The sequence below is a fragment of the Brienomyrus brachyistius genome, chromosome 8 (genome assembly GCF_023856365.1).
Source record: "Brienomyrus brachyistius isolate T26 chromosome 8, BBRACH_0.4, whole genome shotgun sequence".
Taxonomy (NCBI): domain Eukaryota; kingdom Metazoa; phylum Chordata; class Actinopteri; order Osteoglossiformes; family Mormyridae; genus Brienomyrus; species Brienomyrus brachyistius.
This window is the reverse complement of record NC_064540.1, coordinates 11423658-11434451: the sequence shown is the minus strand read 5'-3', so window position 1 is coordinate 11434451 and position 10794 is coordinate 11423658.

The following is a 10794-nucleotide window of genomic DNA, read 5'->3' as shown; positions in this document are numbered from 1 at the left end:
ATTCTCCTCATTCCTCTAAGACCAGGAATCATTCTTGTGGCCCTGCGTTGAACCTTTTCCAAGGCAGCAATGTCCTTCTTAAGGTATGGTGACCAAACCTGCACACAATATTCTACTTGGAGTCTTACCAAGGAATTGACTTAAACTTAAACTCTGCATGCCTAGAGATGTAACCCAACATCCTATTGGCCTTTTTTATTGCTTCCCCACACTGGTGAGAGCGGGACATGGAAGCATCAACATACACACCGAGGTCTTTCCCATAATCAGCTTCCTTTATTTCAGTGGAACCCATAAAATATCTGTACTTTATATATCTGCTCCCTGCATGGATTACCTTACATTTATCTATGTTAAATTTAATCTGCCAGGTATAAGCCCAGTCACTAACTAAATCAAGATCCCATTGTAGCCTCTGTGCTGCTAATTTAGTATCTGCTACACCACCCACCTTGGTGTCGTCTGCAAATTTAACCAGTTTACTGTACGTATTGGTGTGAATATCCATCCATCCATCCATCCATCCATCCAATCTCCAAACCGCTTATCCTACTGGGTCACGGGGGGTCCGGAGCCTATCCCGGAAGCAATGGGCACAACAGGGCAGAGAACAAACCAGGATGGGGGGCCAGCCCATCCCAGGGCACAGTCATACACCATGCACTCACACATGCACACCTACGGGCAATTTAGCAAGTCCAATCAGCCTCAGCATGTTTTTGGACTGTGGGGGGGAAACCAGAGTACCCGGAGGAAACCCCACGACGACATGGGGAGAACATGCAAATTCCGCATACATATAACCCAGGCGGAGACTCGAACCTGGGTCCCAGAGGTGTGAGGCAACAGTGCTAACCACTGCACCACCATGCCGCCCCCCTGGAGTGAATATCATTAATGTAAATTAGGAACAATAATGGTCCTAAAATTGAACCCTGCGGTACCCTACTATGAACGCAGGCCCACTGTGACATTGTGCCTCTAATAACCACCTGCTGTCTCCTGTCTGGTAACCAGTTTTTGATCCAATCTACTACAGTTCCTAAATTCCCTGCCACTTTGAGCTTAAGCAAGAGCCATTTGTGGGGGACAACATCAAAGGCCTTCTGGAAATCTACTGTAAATAATCATGTTGTAGGCGTTTTTGTGATCAATTTCTCTTGTAGCTTCCTCAAAGAACTCAAGTAAATTAGTTAAATAAGACATACCTCTCCTAATTCTATGTTGGCTATCCCTCAGAAGGTTATTTGAATCCAGGTAATGAACCATTTTCACTTGGACTATAGCTTCCATTACCTTTCCAGTTATGCAATTTAAACTGATTGGCTTATAGTTTGCTGGGTTACTTCTATCACCTTTTTTGAATATGGGTGTTATGTTAGGATTTGTAATAAATGGTGGTAAGCTACTCGTGTTCTCTACTGCGAACACCCATGTAAAATAATCATTAAACTCATTTACTACATCAATTTCATTTTCAATTATAAGACCCTTACTATCCTGCAGATTAGTGATTTCAGCTTTTAGAGCTCTTTTGGAGTTAAAATATAGGCACATAGAATAGTACAGACTTCACAAGACTTCAATGGCAGATCTGGGGATGCATGCTCTGACGTGAACTTAAATACACAAGACTAATTGGGAATAACAAGAAACAGCTGATGACATCAAGATTTCACACGAGGTTAACGAGGGGGGCGTGGCACACAAGAGGATCGGACGATCTGGCATGACAGATATATATTTGAGGATGGTTTTTTCTTCCATACCTTAAATCTGTTATTCTCTGTTATTTGCTCTCAGTACAAATGTAGCGTGTACAGAGAACCATTCAATGCGGCTTAGATTTCAAAAGCTCTTGTGTTCGATAGTCTGCCATCTTCAGACATCCTTTGAAATTCCAGCAGGCTCAGCCGGCAGAACGAACTTCACACGCATAAAGGAGACAGACTGGAGACTGGAACATTATTTTCTGCAGATGAAAAGATGCTCCGTCATAGATTTTAAGTGCCTTTTTTACAGGCAGTGAGAAGGTATCCCTAATTGCAGTCTGGAGGTATTCAAGTATAGTGGCGCAAGTTGCCCCAGACAAACATTATACTTGATAGCAGCATTTGTTGCAAATGTTACATCTCATTTTTTTATCTTCTGGTTTGAAAGAGCCACTGAAACAGCCTTAACATTTCTGCATGCTTGGGCATTGTTATCATGTGTATACAGATATTTAAAAGAACAACCAACCTGTAACAGGTACAGTTGATCTTCAGTTTGGCTTTCTTAGATTTCTGATCTCTCTTTACCAGGCATTGGTTTGACTAAATGATGAACCCCATGCAATTTTATTGTGCTTTAATTACCAACTTGTGTTATACTGGTCTTTTAGACAATTTATTATGGACTATGTCATCAGAACAGTTTAAGAAATGACTTGCTAATTAATGTATTGAGTAGATGGAAACTAGTTTACAGCAGCTGAAAATAAAAAAGGGAGTAACAATAATAAAATCAATGAAAATATATAGACATGCTCCTCACTTTGCAATGCGTGTGACTTTTTGATATATCAGCTTTATGATGTTGAAATAGCTATGCACAGTCAATAGTGGTCAGACTTTGAATTTCAATCTGTTCCCCGGCTAGCAATATGTGGTACAATACTTTAATCTGCTGCTGAGCGACAGCATCGTCCAGCCAGCCACGATTCCAGTCTCTGTAGTGACTGTGAGCTTAAACATATCATACAGTGTTTCACAATGGTATTTTTGATATAGGAACATAAGGCTGTTTTAAGTTGAGAAGCATTTGTATGAGGTAGTTATAAATGCCATTTTGGGAGAGTACTATTTAACCAATGGTGTAACAGTTACAGTATTATAATATAATGAATATATTTAAAATCTTTCCAGATTTTTAATAATTCATTTGCAAAGAGCTAAATATATACATTTTTACAGTTTTAAATCTCTGTCAAGAAAAATATGTCAAAAATTTCAAATTTTTGTGTGTAATGATTTGTTTCAATCCTCTAGGTACACATAACTGTTACAAATTAACATCCCATCCATCCATCCATTTTCCAAACCGCTTATCCTACTGGGTCGCGGGGGGTCCGGAGCCTATCCCGGGAGCAATGGGCACGAAGCAGGGAACAACCCAGGATGGGGGGCCAGCCCATCGCAGGACACACTCACACACCATTCACTCACACATGCACACCTACGGGCAATTTAGCCTCAGCATGTCTTTGGACTGTGGGGGGAAACCGGAGTACAAATTAACATGATTTATAGTAATATAAGTGTTTAAGCCCATGCAATATAAATCAAAATGCAATAAATCCTCCTGTCACATAATGTGAAGTAAAATATATTACATTGTATCTCAGTCAACCCAAGGTCAATCTATTGAGTAAATGGTTTAGATTTAAAGCAAGTGTTACTTAATATCACACCAAAACAAACTACAATTTCATGCAGGTAAAGAAAATGCCACCTTTCTCTAGAGCATTTTTATTCTAGTATATGCATTATATTACTATATAATCTGTTTTAAATTGGCATCCCATCCAGGGTGTGCCCCTTTGTCCCCTGTGTTGCCTGGGATGGGCTCCTGGTCTCCTTCAACTATGAAGATACACAGATGCAAGATAGATGGATGGATTCATTGATAGACTGATTGATAGTTGCATTCATGCAATTCATATTCAGACAGAATTAAGATAAGCATAACTCACACCAGGAGACACGATTTTACCAAAATGTAATAAAAAAAGTCGTCCATCCATCCATCCATCCGTCCATCCATCCATTCATCCATCCATCCATCCATCATCCATCCATCCATCCATCCATCCATCCAGTTTTGCACTTAAACTGGCATCAACTATTAACAGATACCCACTGAATCACTGAACCAGTTGGTTTAAAGATTTAGCAGTGGATCTAGCTGTTTAAGCAAGAACTTTTAGTATCAAACTGTGTATTGTGAACATTGCAATAAATAAGCACCTCTGACTAAGCATGTACATTAGTCACCATTCAGGTCCAGCACTGTAATTTCTAATGCCAGTACGTTTCTGTTTGGGCACAATCAGCATGTGGTCCTTCTTTTTATTTGGATTTTTCTACATATGCTCTGTTTTTCTTCTACGGCACAGAAAGATGATTAAAAAATAAATCTATAATTGCCCTGTGGTGGAACGGAGCCTTTTCTGTGATGTATTCTGCCTACAAAATATACTTTCAGTGACATACCATTTCACATGGACAGAAAATACGCTTGGGAATGCTGCAAACACTGCAAATCTCATTTTCTCTCACTTCATTTACATCCATCCATTTTCCCACTGCTTGTCCGTGACAGGTTTCCAGGTATTCTGGATCGTGTACCGCACAGCATAGGGCATGAGAGAGGGACACACCTGGCATGAGATGCTAACCCCTTGCAGGGCAAATTCACAAACACTCACACTACCGACATGTTACAGAATAATGTTCTTCTGGGAGGGGTCAAAACAGCTTTCTTGAATAGTTCACCCCATTGTGTTTTTGTTTAAAATTTAATTCACAGACATGTTATAAAACACTCATTATAATGACTAAAATATATATATATATTTTTTTTACAAACATTCCTACATTACAAACAATCTAACTACTTGGAGACCCTACCACCTACATATTGCAGACTGTAATATCCTATTACACAGTAATACCCAACATATCACCAGAGTATTTTCAAGCTGGCAAATTAACAATGAGGCTGTGAGACGTCCCTTGTCTCTGAGCGCTGTCTTGAGACTGTTGTTGGCTAAAATTTGTCACGCAATCTGACACGTATTCCATAACGAGTGAGAAGATTACCAACTTCCATATTCCTTTGCTGCACAATTTATCACATCAAGGCTTAATGATATTGTTGTTTGATGTGAAAACCCAAGTAATTATAATATCAAGCTTACTTCAATGGCTTTGGCAAATGAAGAAAGAAGAGAGGTGTTTTGAAGGGTTGCCAGGCAACTACGGTATAACAGGGTCATGTCTACTACTCAAGGTAAATTTAATTGTTTTCATGCATAGTTATTGACTTTTGACTGATTTCATGCTACACGAGGCCAAGTCTGTGACCGTACTTTGATGGACGCCAGAGAAGCTGTTGCACCTGAACTCCTGAAAGACATAACAAAACAATTAAGTGAGACTGACAAGCATACTAATGATGGTATTCTCAGCTAGCTTCCAGTCACTCATCCTGGGTGCAAGGCTGGGGCACACCATGGTTGGGATGCCAGTCCGTTGCAGGGCACATACACAACAAGAAATCTGGACATGGCATTTAGCTGCTTCACTGGGAACACGGCAGGTATGTAAGTGTGACCGCAAAGCAGTACAGGGGGAATATGCAATTTATGCATCCCCATATTCGTGCAAAAAAATAGTTGCTTCACAAGCAATATCCTTACAGACATAAATGTAAATATACGTTTCTATTTATAAACTTCACTTTTATATTGCTCTAAATAAATTTACACAGACAGTATATTTTTAGCAGGACTATGCTTCATCTCTGCTTCTAATGATAAATTGGCAGAGCAATGCTGTTTCATGTTTCGTACCATTTTAGAAAAAGGTCTTTTAAATTTTGTATTAAATTAAATTTCTATTCCGTAAAACAGTAAAGCAATCATCCTTCAATTACTTATCTGTTACAAATTTGCTGTGAGCCTGGAGTACAGTATATCCATAAGGAATCACAAGGCAGGGGACACCGTGGATTGGTTGCAGGTTCATAGCACGGCACACACACACACACACACACACACACACACACACACACACACACACACACACACACACTACAAGCAATGACCATGTGCCAATTAACTCACACAACACAGAGAGAACATTCAGACTACAGTCAGACCCCAGCCCAAAGAGTGGGAGACAGCAGCACTACCCACTGAGTCACCTTTCCACCCTAAAGGAAAGAAAAATTGGAGGAAAAGAATGAAACATCATGTTTGTTTTGAACTACCTGCTGTCTAACTGTCTATAGCTTAATGCCTGCTTGGGTTCTGCGCCGTCAGTGATCAGTTGAGGGGTAACAAAAGGGTATCACAAGAATAGTTTCCACCAGCAGAAAATGCATTTATTTCAACCTATATCAGTGTACAGAACATTAAATCAAAGCTTATATGATATAAATGTCGTGTGTGTGAAATGGAAGCTGGATTATATCAAAGGTAACACGCTCATGGTTTCTCATAGCTGCCTTTATGACTGTCATCACACATCGATCACATAAATTATGTAAATATGGAATATCGAAAGCATGCCTTGTCCAACTATAAATAATCTCTGCAAGATATAATATGTATAATGCAAAATTTTATGGTATCCACTATCTTTTTTTCTTTATAGTAAGTTACATTCACGTTGGGTCATGATCAAAGCATGCTCGGTTAGATCAGGTGTCGGACATGAAAACGAGCAACTGCATGCTAAGATGGAGGAATGGAGAGATGAATAATGTGGTCCAGGGCAGGTGGGATGTGGTGGAATACGAGTCTCGGGGGATAAAGTGGCGTAGGGGGGTGGGACTCCTGTTTCACAACCTGTGTTTTCAAAGCCGAGATGACAGGATCCAGCCTAGAAGAGGCGGCATTACTGGAGCTGACAGCTACACTTCTGTTATTCTACAGTATATAGCTGTATGCAATATATATATATATGGATATCAATTTATCTATATATGTTGTGTTATATATGTTGTGTTTATTATTTTTACAGTTGCGACCATATGTAAAACATTTTGGGTACCCCTAGCTCCCCTGTGTGTTAATGTTTGTACATTCTCTATTTTTATTTATTAGCTATCATTCTCCTTTTCTCCTCTCTCGCATGTGTTGCACTTGTCTTGTTTCCTACCTCTGCACTTTATGTATATACTCTGTGTATATATACTGCACTGTGGTCCCAGGGAATGTTATTCTGTGTCATTGGATGCTGTGAATTGTATATAGATGGTATGACAACAAAGAGGCACTTGACTTGACTCGACATATGTGCATGGAAAAGCTCAGCGGGCAGCCCATTCCAAAGACACGTGTATTGTGATCTAGAGAAGGTGTCTGTTTCTGAGATGCTGGAGTAACCGTGTCTGGTATCGACAATTACACCACACTCAAAATCATTTAGATTATGCTTCTCAGCTGGTGCTTCTTTACCGTCAGTGATTCTCTTGACCTTGTCTGCATGCTATGTGTATTGAATTGCAGCCACACGATTCGATGAGAGCAGGATGTTAATCTTAGCATGCAAACCCTTTGTGACCTGTTCAGTATTATGTTGAAATTCCTTATGAGGGCATCTGTGAATAAGTGCTGGACAAGTATCAATGTTGCATGTCACAAAGGTTAAGTCAGATATAAGACCGGGCAGATTATTGAAATCTAGCATCTCTGCACACATATGCCAAGTCCAATCAGCAGAGGTGTGCTGTTCGTTTTCAGTAGCACAAAAGGAAGAGGCTCAGAGGCTAAGACTTAGGTTTACTGTATCAGTTGTGCTCTAGGGTGGAATGAATGAATGAATGAATGAATGAATGAATGAATGAATGAATGAATGGACTTACCACAGGTTCTTTGCCTGAGCTTGACCAAGCAGCAGCTACAGCCAGTACCAGTCCAAGCCAATATGGCGCCCTAAGCGAGCATCAGTGCAGGCACCCCCTGTCCAAGGCGAAATGAAAGTGGCTGGTAAGTTGGTGCCCCACTCAGCAGCAGGTGCCCAAGGCAGCCACCTATGCCACTATATGAATTAGCGGCCCCTGCTAACAGCTGTTTGAACAGGCATCAGTGCCTCTGTCCTTTGTCTCAACACCAAATCAAATTTGTTAAATGAGCAGCTAAATGAGTTAGCGATCTGTACGCCCCTCCCCTCCACCCCCCATTCTTTTCCTCAATTTCCAGTTGCATTATGGCATCGTGTAAACATCCCCATCGATCATTGTCTTTGTTTTTCCAAGGACTGACCTTTCAGACTTTGTATGATATTTTTCCTAACAAGCAATTCAAAAGGTTATAAATAAATATAGCCTGATACATTTATATTTAAAAAATGCAATACAAATGCACATACCACATATTAATTGTCAATCAAATGATACAGTATTAATTTTCTAAATTAGTATTCTTTGTACTATTCATGATAATTTCATTATTATATGTTTTTTCTTGGTAACACTTTATTTGACGGGGCACAAATAATATAGTATTAAACTATTACTGATGTATTAATTAACCACAAACTATATGTTATTTACATACTGATCATTAATCGTGACGCATGTTTTATGTTAAGCAGTTACTATATTTGTTCCATATCTGTTAATTCTGTAAACCACTGTGAACTACTGAAGGAGCCACTGAAGGAACAACTCATGAATAAGGCGGATAAAACACTGATGGCATAATTTACAACTAAAATTGCATGAATTAACAGAACTTCGTACCCTTCATTCTGTATCTGTTTTTTTTCACACCCACAATGTAATAATAATAATAATAATAATAATAATAATAATAATAACAATAAAATTCACATCCCTTTATTGTCTTGGCAAAACAATTCTTTTCACTATGATTCTTTATTGATTGTTGTTTCTGTTCTTGCAGCCATTATCTGTTCTTGACAGAATTATTACTCACAATACAAATAATCAAAAGCATGTTGTTGCCAATGGCAACGCAATGACCAGCTAGGGAGTCCTGTGCCCTGAAGACTGTGGCTCCGATTCTGATCTCAGCTATGTGTGCCTGGAGTCTCTATGCTCCTCCTCTGCTCATGCAGGCTCCAGAAACCTATGATGGGCTGGACGGATGCCCCTCAATTCCAAATAGATCATGATCATCAGTGGCTGTGTCCTGTTCCAGGTTTCACACGCTTCACTGTGACCCTGCAGTAGGGCAGAGTTTAGAGGGGTGGTTGTGGGTCAGTGGGTCTGCATGCTGTACTTGTAATCCAGTGATCTTCAGTTCAAATCCCATATCTGACAGACTGATGTCACTGTTGAGCAGGGTCTTTAACCTCAATCGCTTCAGGCACTGGTTGATCCTGCCCTCTCAGTTCTGCATCACTTTGGACAAATAAATGTTATATCAATGTATGAACAGATCTCAATGTCAAAATGGGACCTATTTTGACTATTCATTCTAATCACACAAATACACAAACCACTGGAATGTTTCATGAGGCTGCTTACTGCAAAGTATATTTTCCTTGATTATCCTGTAATTGTACTGTATCCTACATTTGGAACAGAGGAATAACAGCATTGTATCGTTCTATATGGTTGTGATGTGCCATTTGTTTGATCCCTTTCCAGAATGTTCCGCAGGTATCGTCTTTTCCCTGTATGCGGATCTCAGCCAGAGCCTTATAAGTCCCAGACCACTAAAGGAGGTGCTGGTTAGTTAAACAATGAAGGACTCACAACAAAGTTCACAGCGGCTTCCGCCCCCTGGGTTTCATTGTTATAATTGTAAATTTTCCAAATTAAGCAGGCATACATTAGCATGTTTCAACACGAGTGCCCTTTCTAACATCAAAGAACAATTACACACTTCTGGGAACGTTTTCAATTAATTGGACTTGGGCGTATTCTTCTCTGTTTGTCCCTGCACTTCACTCATGTCATTACCTCTGTATGTCTGGAGGGCTATGAAAGATTTGAAAATGAAACGGGGCTTTAATCAATTTCAATACACCCTTGAATTTATTGTAATGAACTTTTATGTTTCTGCTCGCCATCGCCGATCCCAGTGGCCCTGTCTCGTTAGGGCTGCTTCATTTACAAACAATTTCAAATAAAACAAATTAAATAATTAAATATTCTCAGATGAAGGTTTCTTAAGACCAGATATTTATCCACAAAATCATGTGTAATATTTCTATTGCAAACCTCTTAAAATATCCTCAAAATGTGTGTATCAGATATGGCATGGATTTCCCCGGGTTAGGCAAAGCCAGGTGCTGAGCCCATTCATTCGTGCCTTATTACTGATAATTACGCTGAACTTTGGTAGCTGAAGAGCAGAGTCACTGCAGAATCTGCTTTGAAAGGGTTCAGAATATAGTTATAAAGGATTACTGCTATTACAAAAATTATAGCATTATGAATGTGATCACTTATTGAGAATTTCATTCAAACGGTTGCCAAAGTTCAAAATGCATTAATCCTTGATAAAGTCTTCTTGTGTGCTCTGAGAAGAATTTTCTTACAGAGGTAGAACACTGCCACTCAAAGGAAGAGTAGAGAGGATCACTTAATCTCTCACTATCATTGGCTTATATTGTTGATCCTCTAATGATGGTCAGATTTGCACACAGGTTGCGCAAAGTATAACAGGCATCTCCAGAAGTTCCACCATAAGTATCCACCATGAGCACCACAGTCAGCTGCTGCCACATCTTCAAACCTTAATAAAAAACTGTCATCAGTACAACCTCTCAGCACCCAGCATCACTGGCCCTAATGTTTGATTGCATGTTGATGTGACCTGCACATCTCTGCTTCAGTTGCTTGCCAAAACAGGAATATGCAGCATGAGCATATGCAATCCACATTGACATGCTATGGTATGGTGCTACCAACTGATCCTCAGATTTATAACAGACAATGAGGCTGTGTCCTTTCTGAGCCAGTTTGCTGACATCAACACAACTAACGGTTCACCAATGCATTTTGAGAGCGGTATTCTGATTTATTTTGCCTTGATTCTTAACTGATGCACTA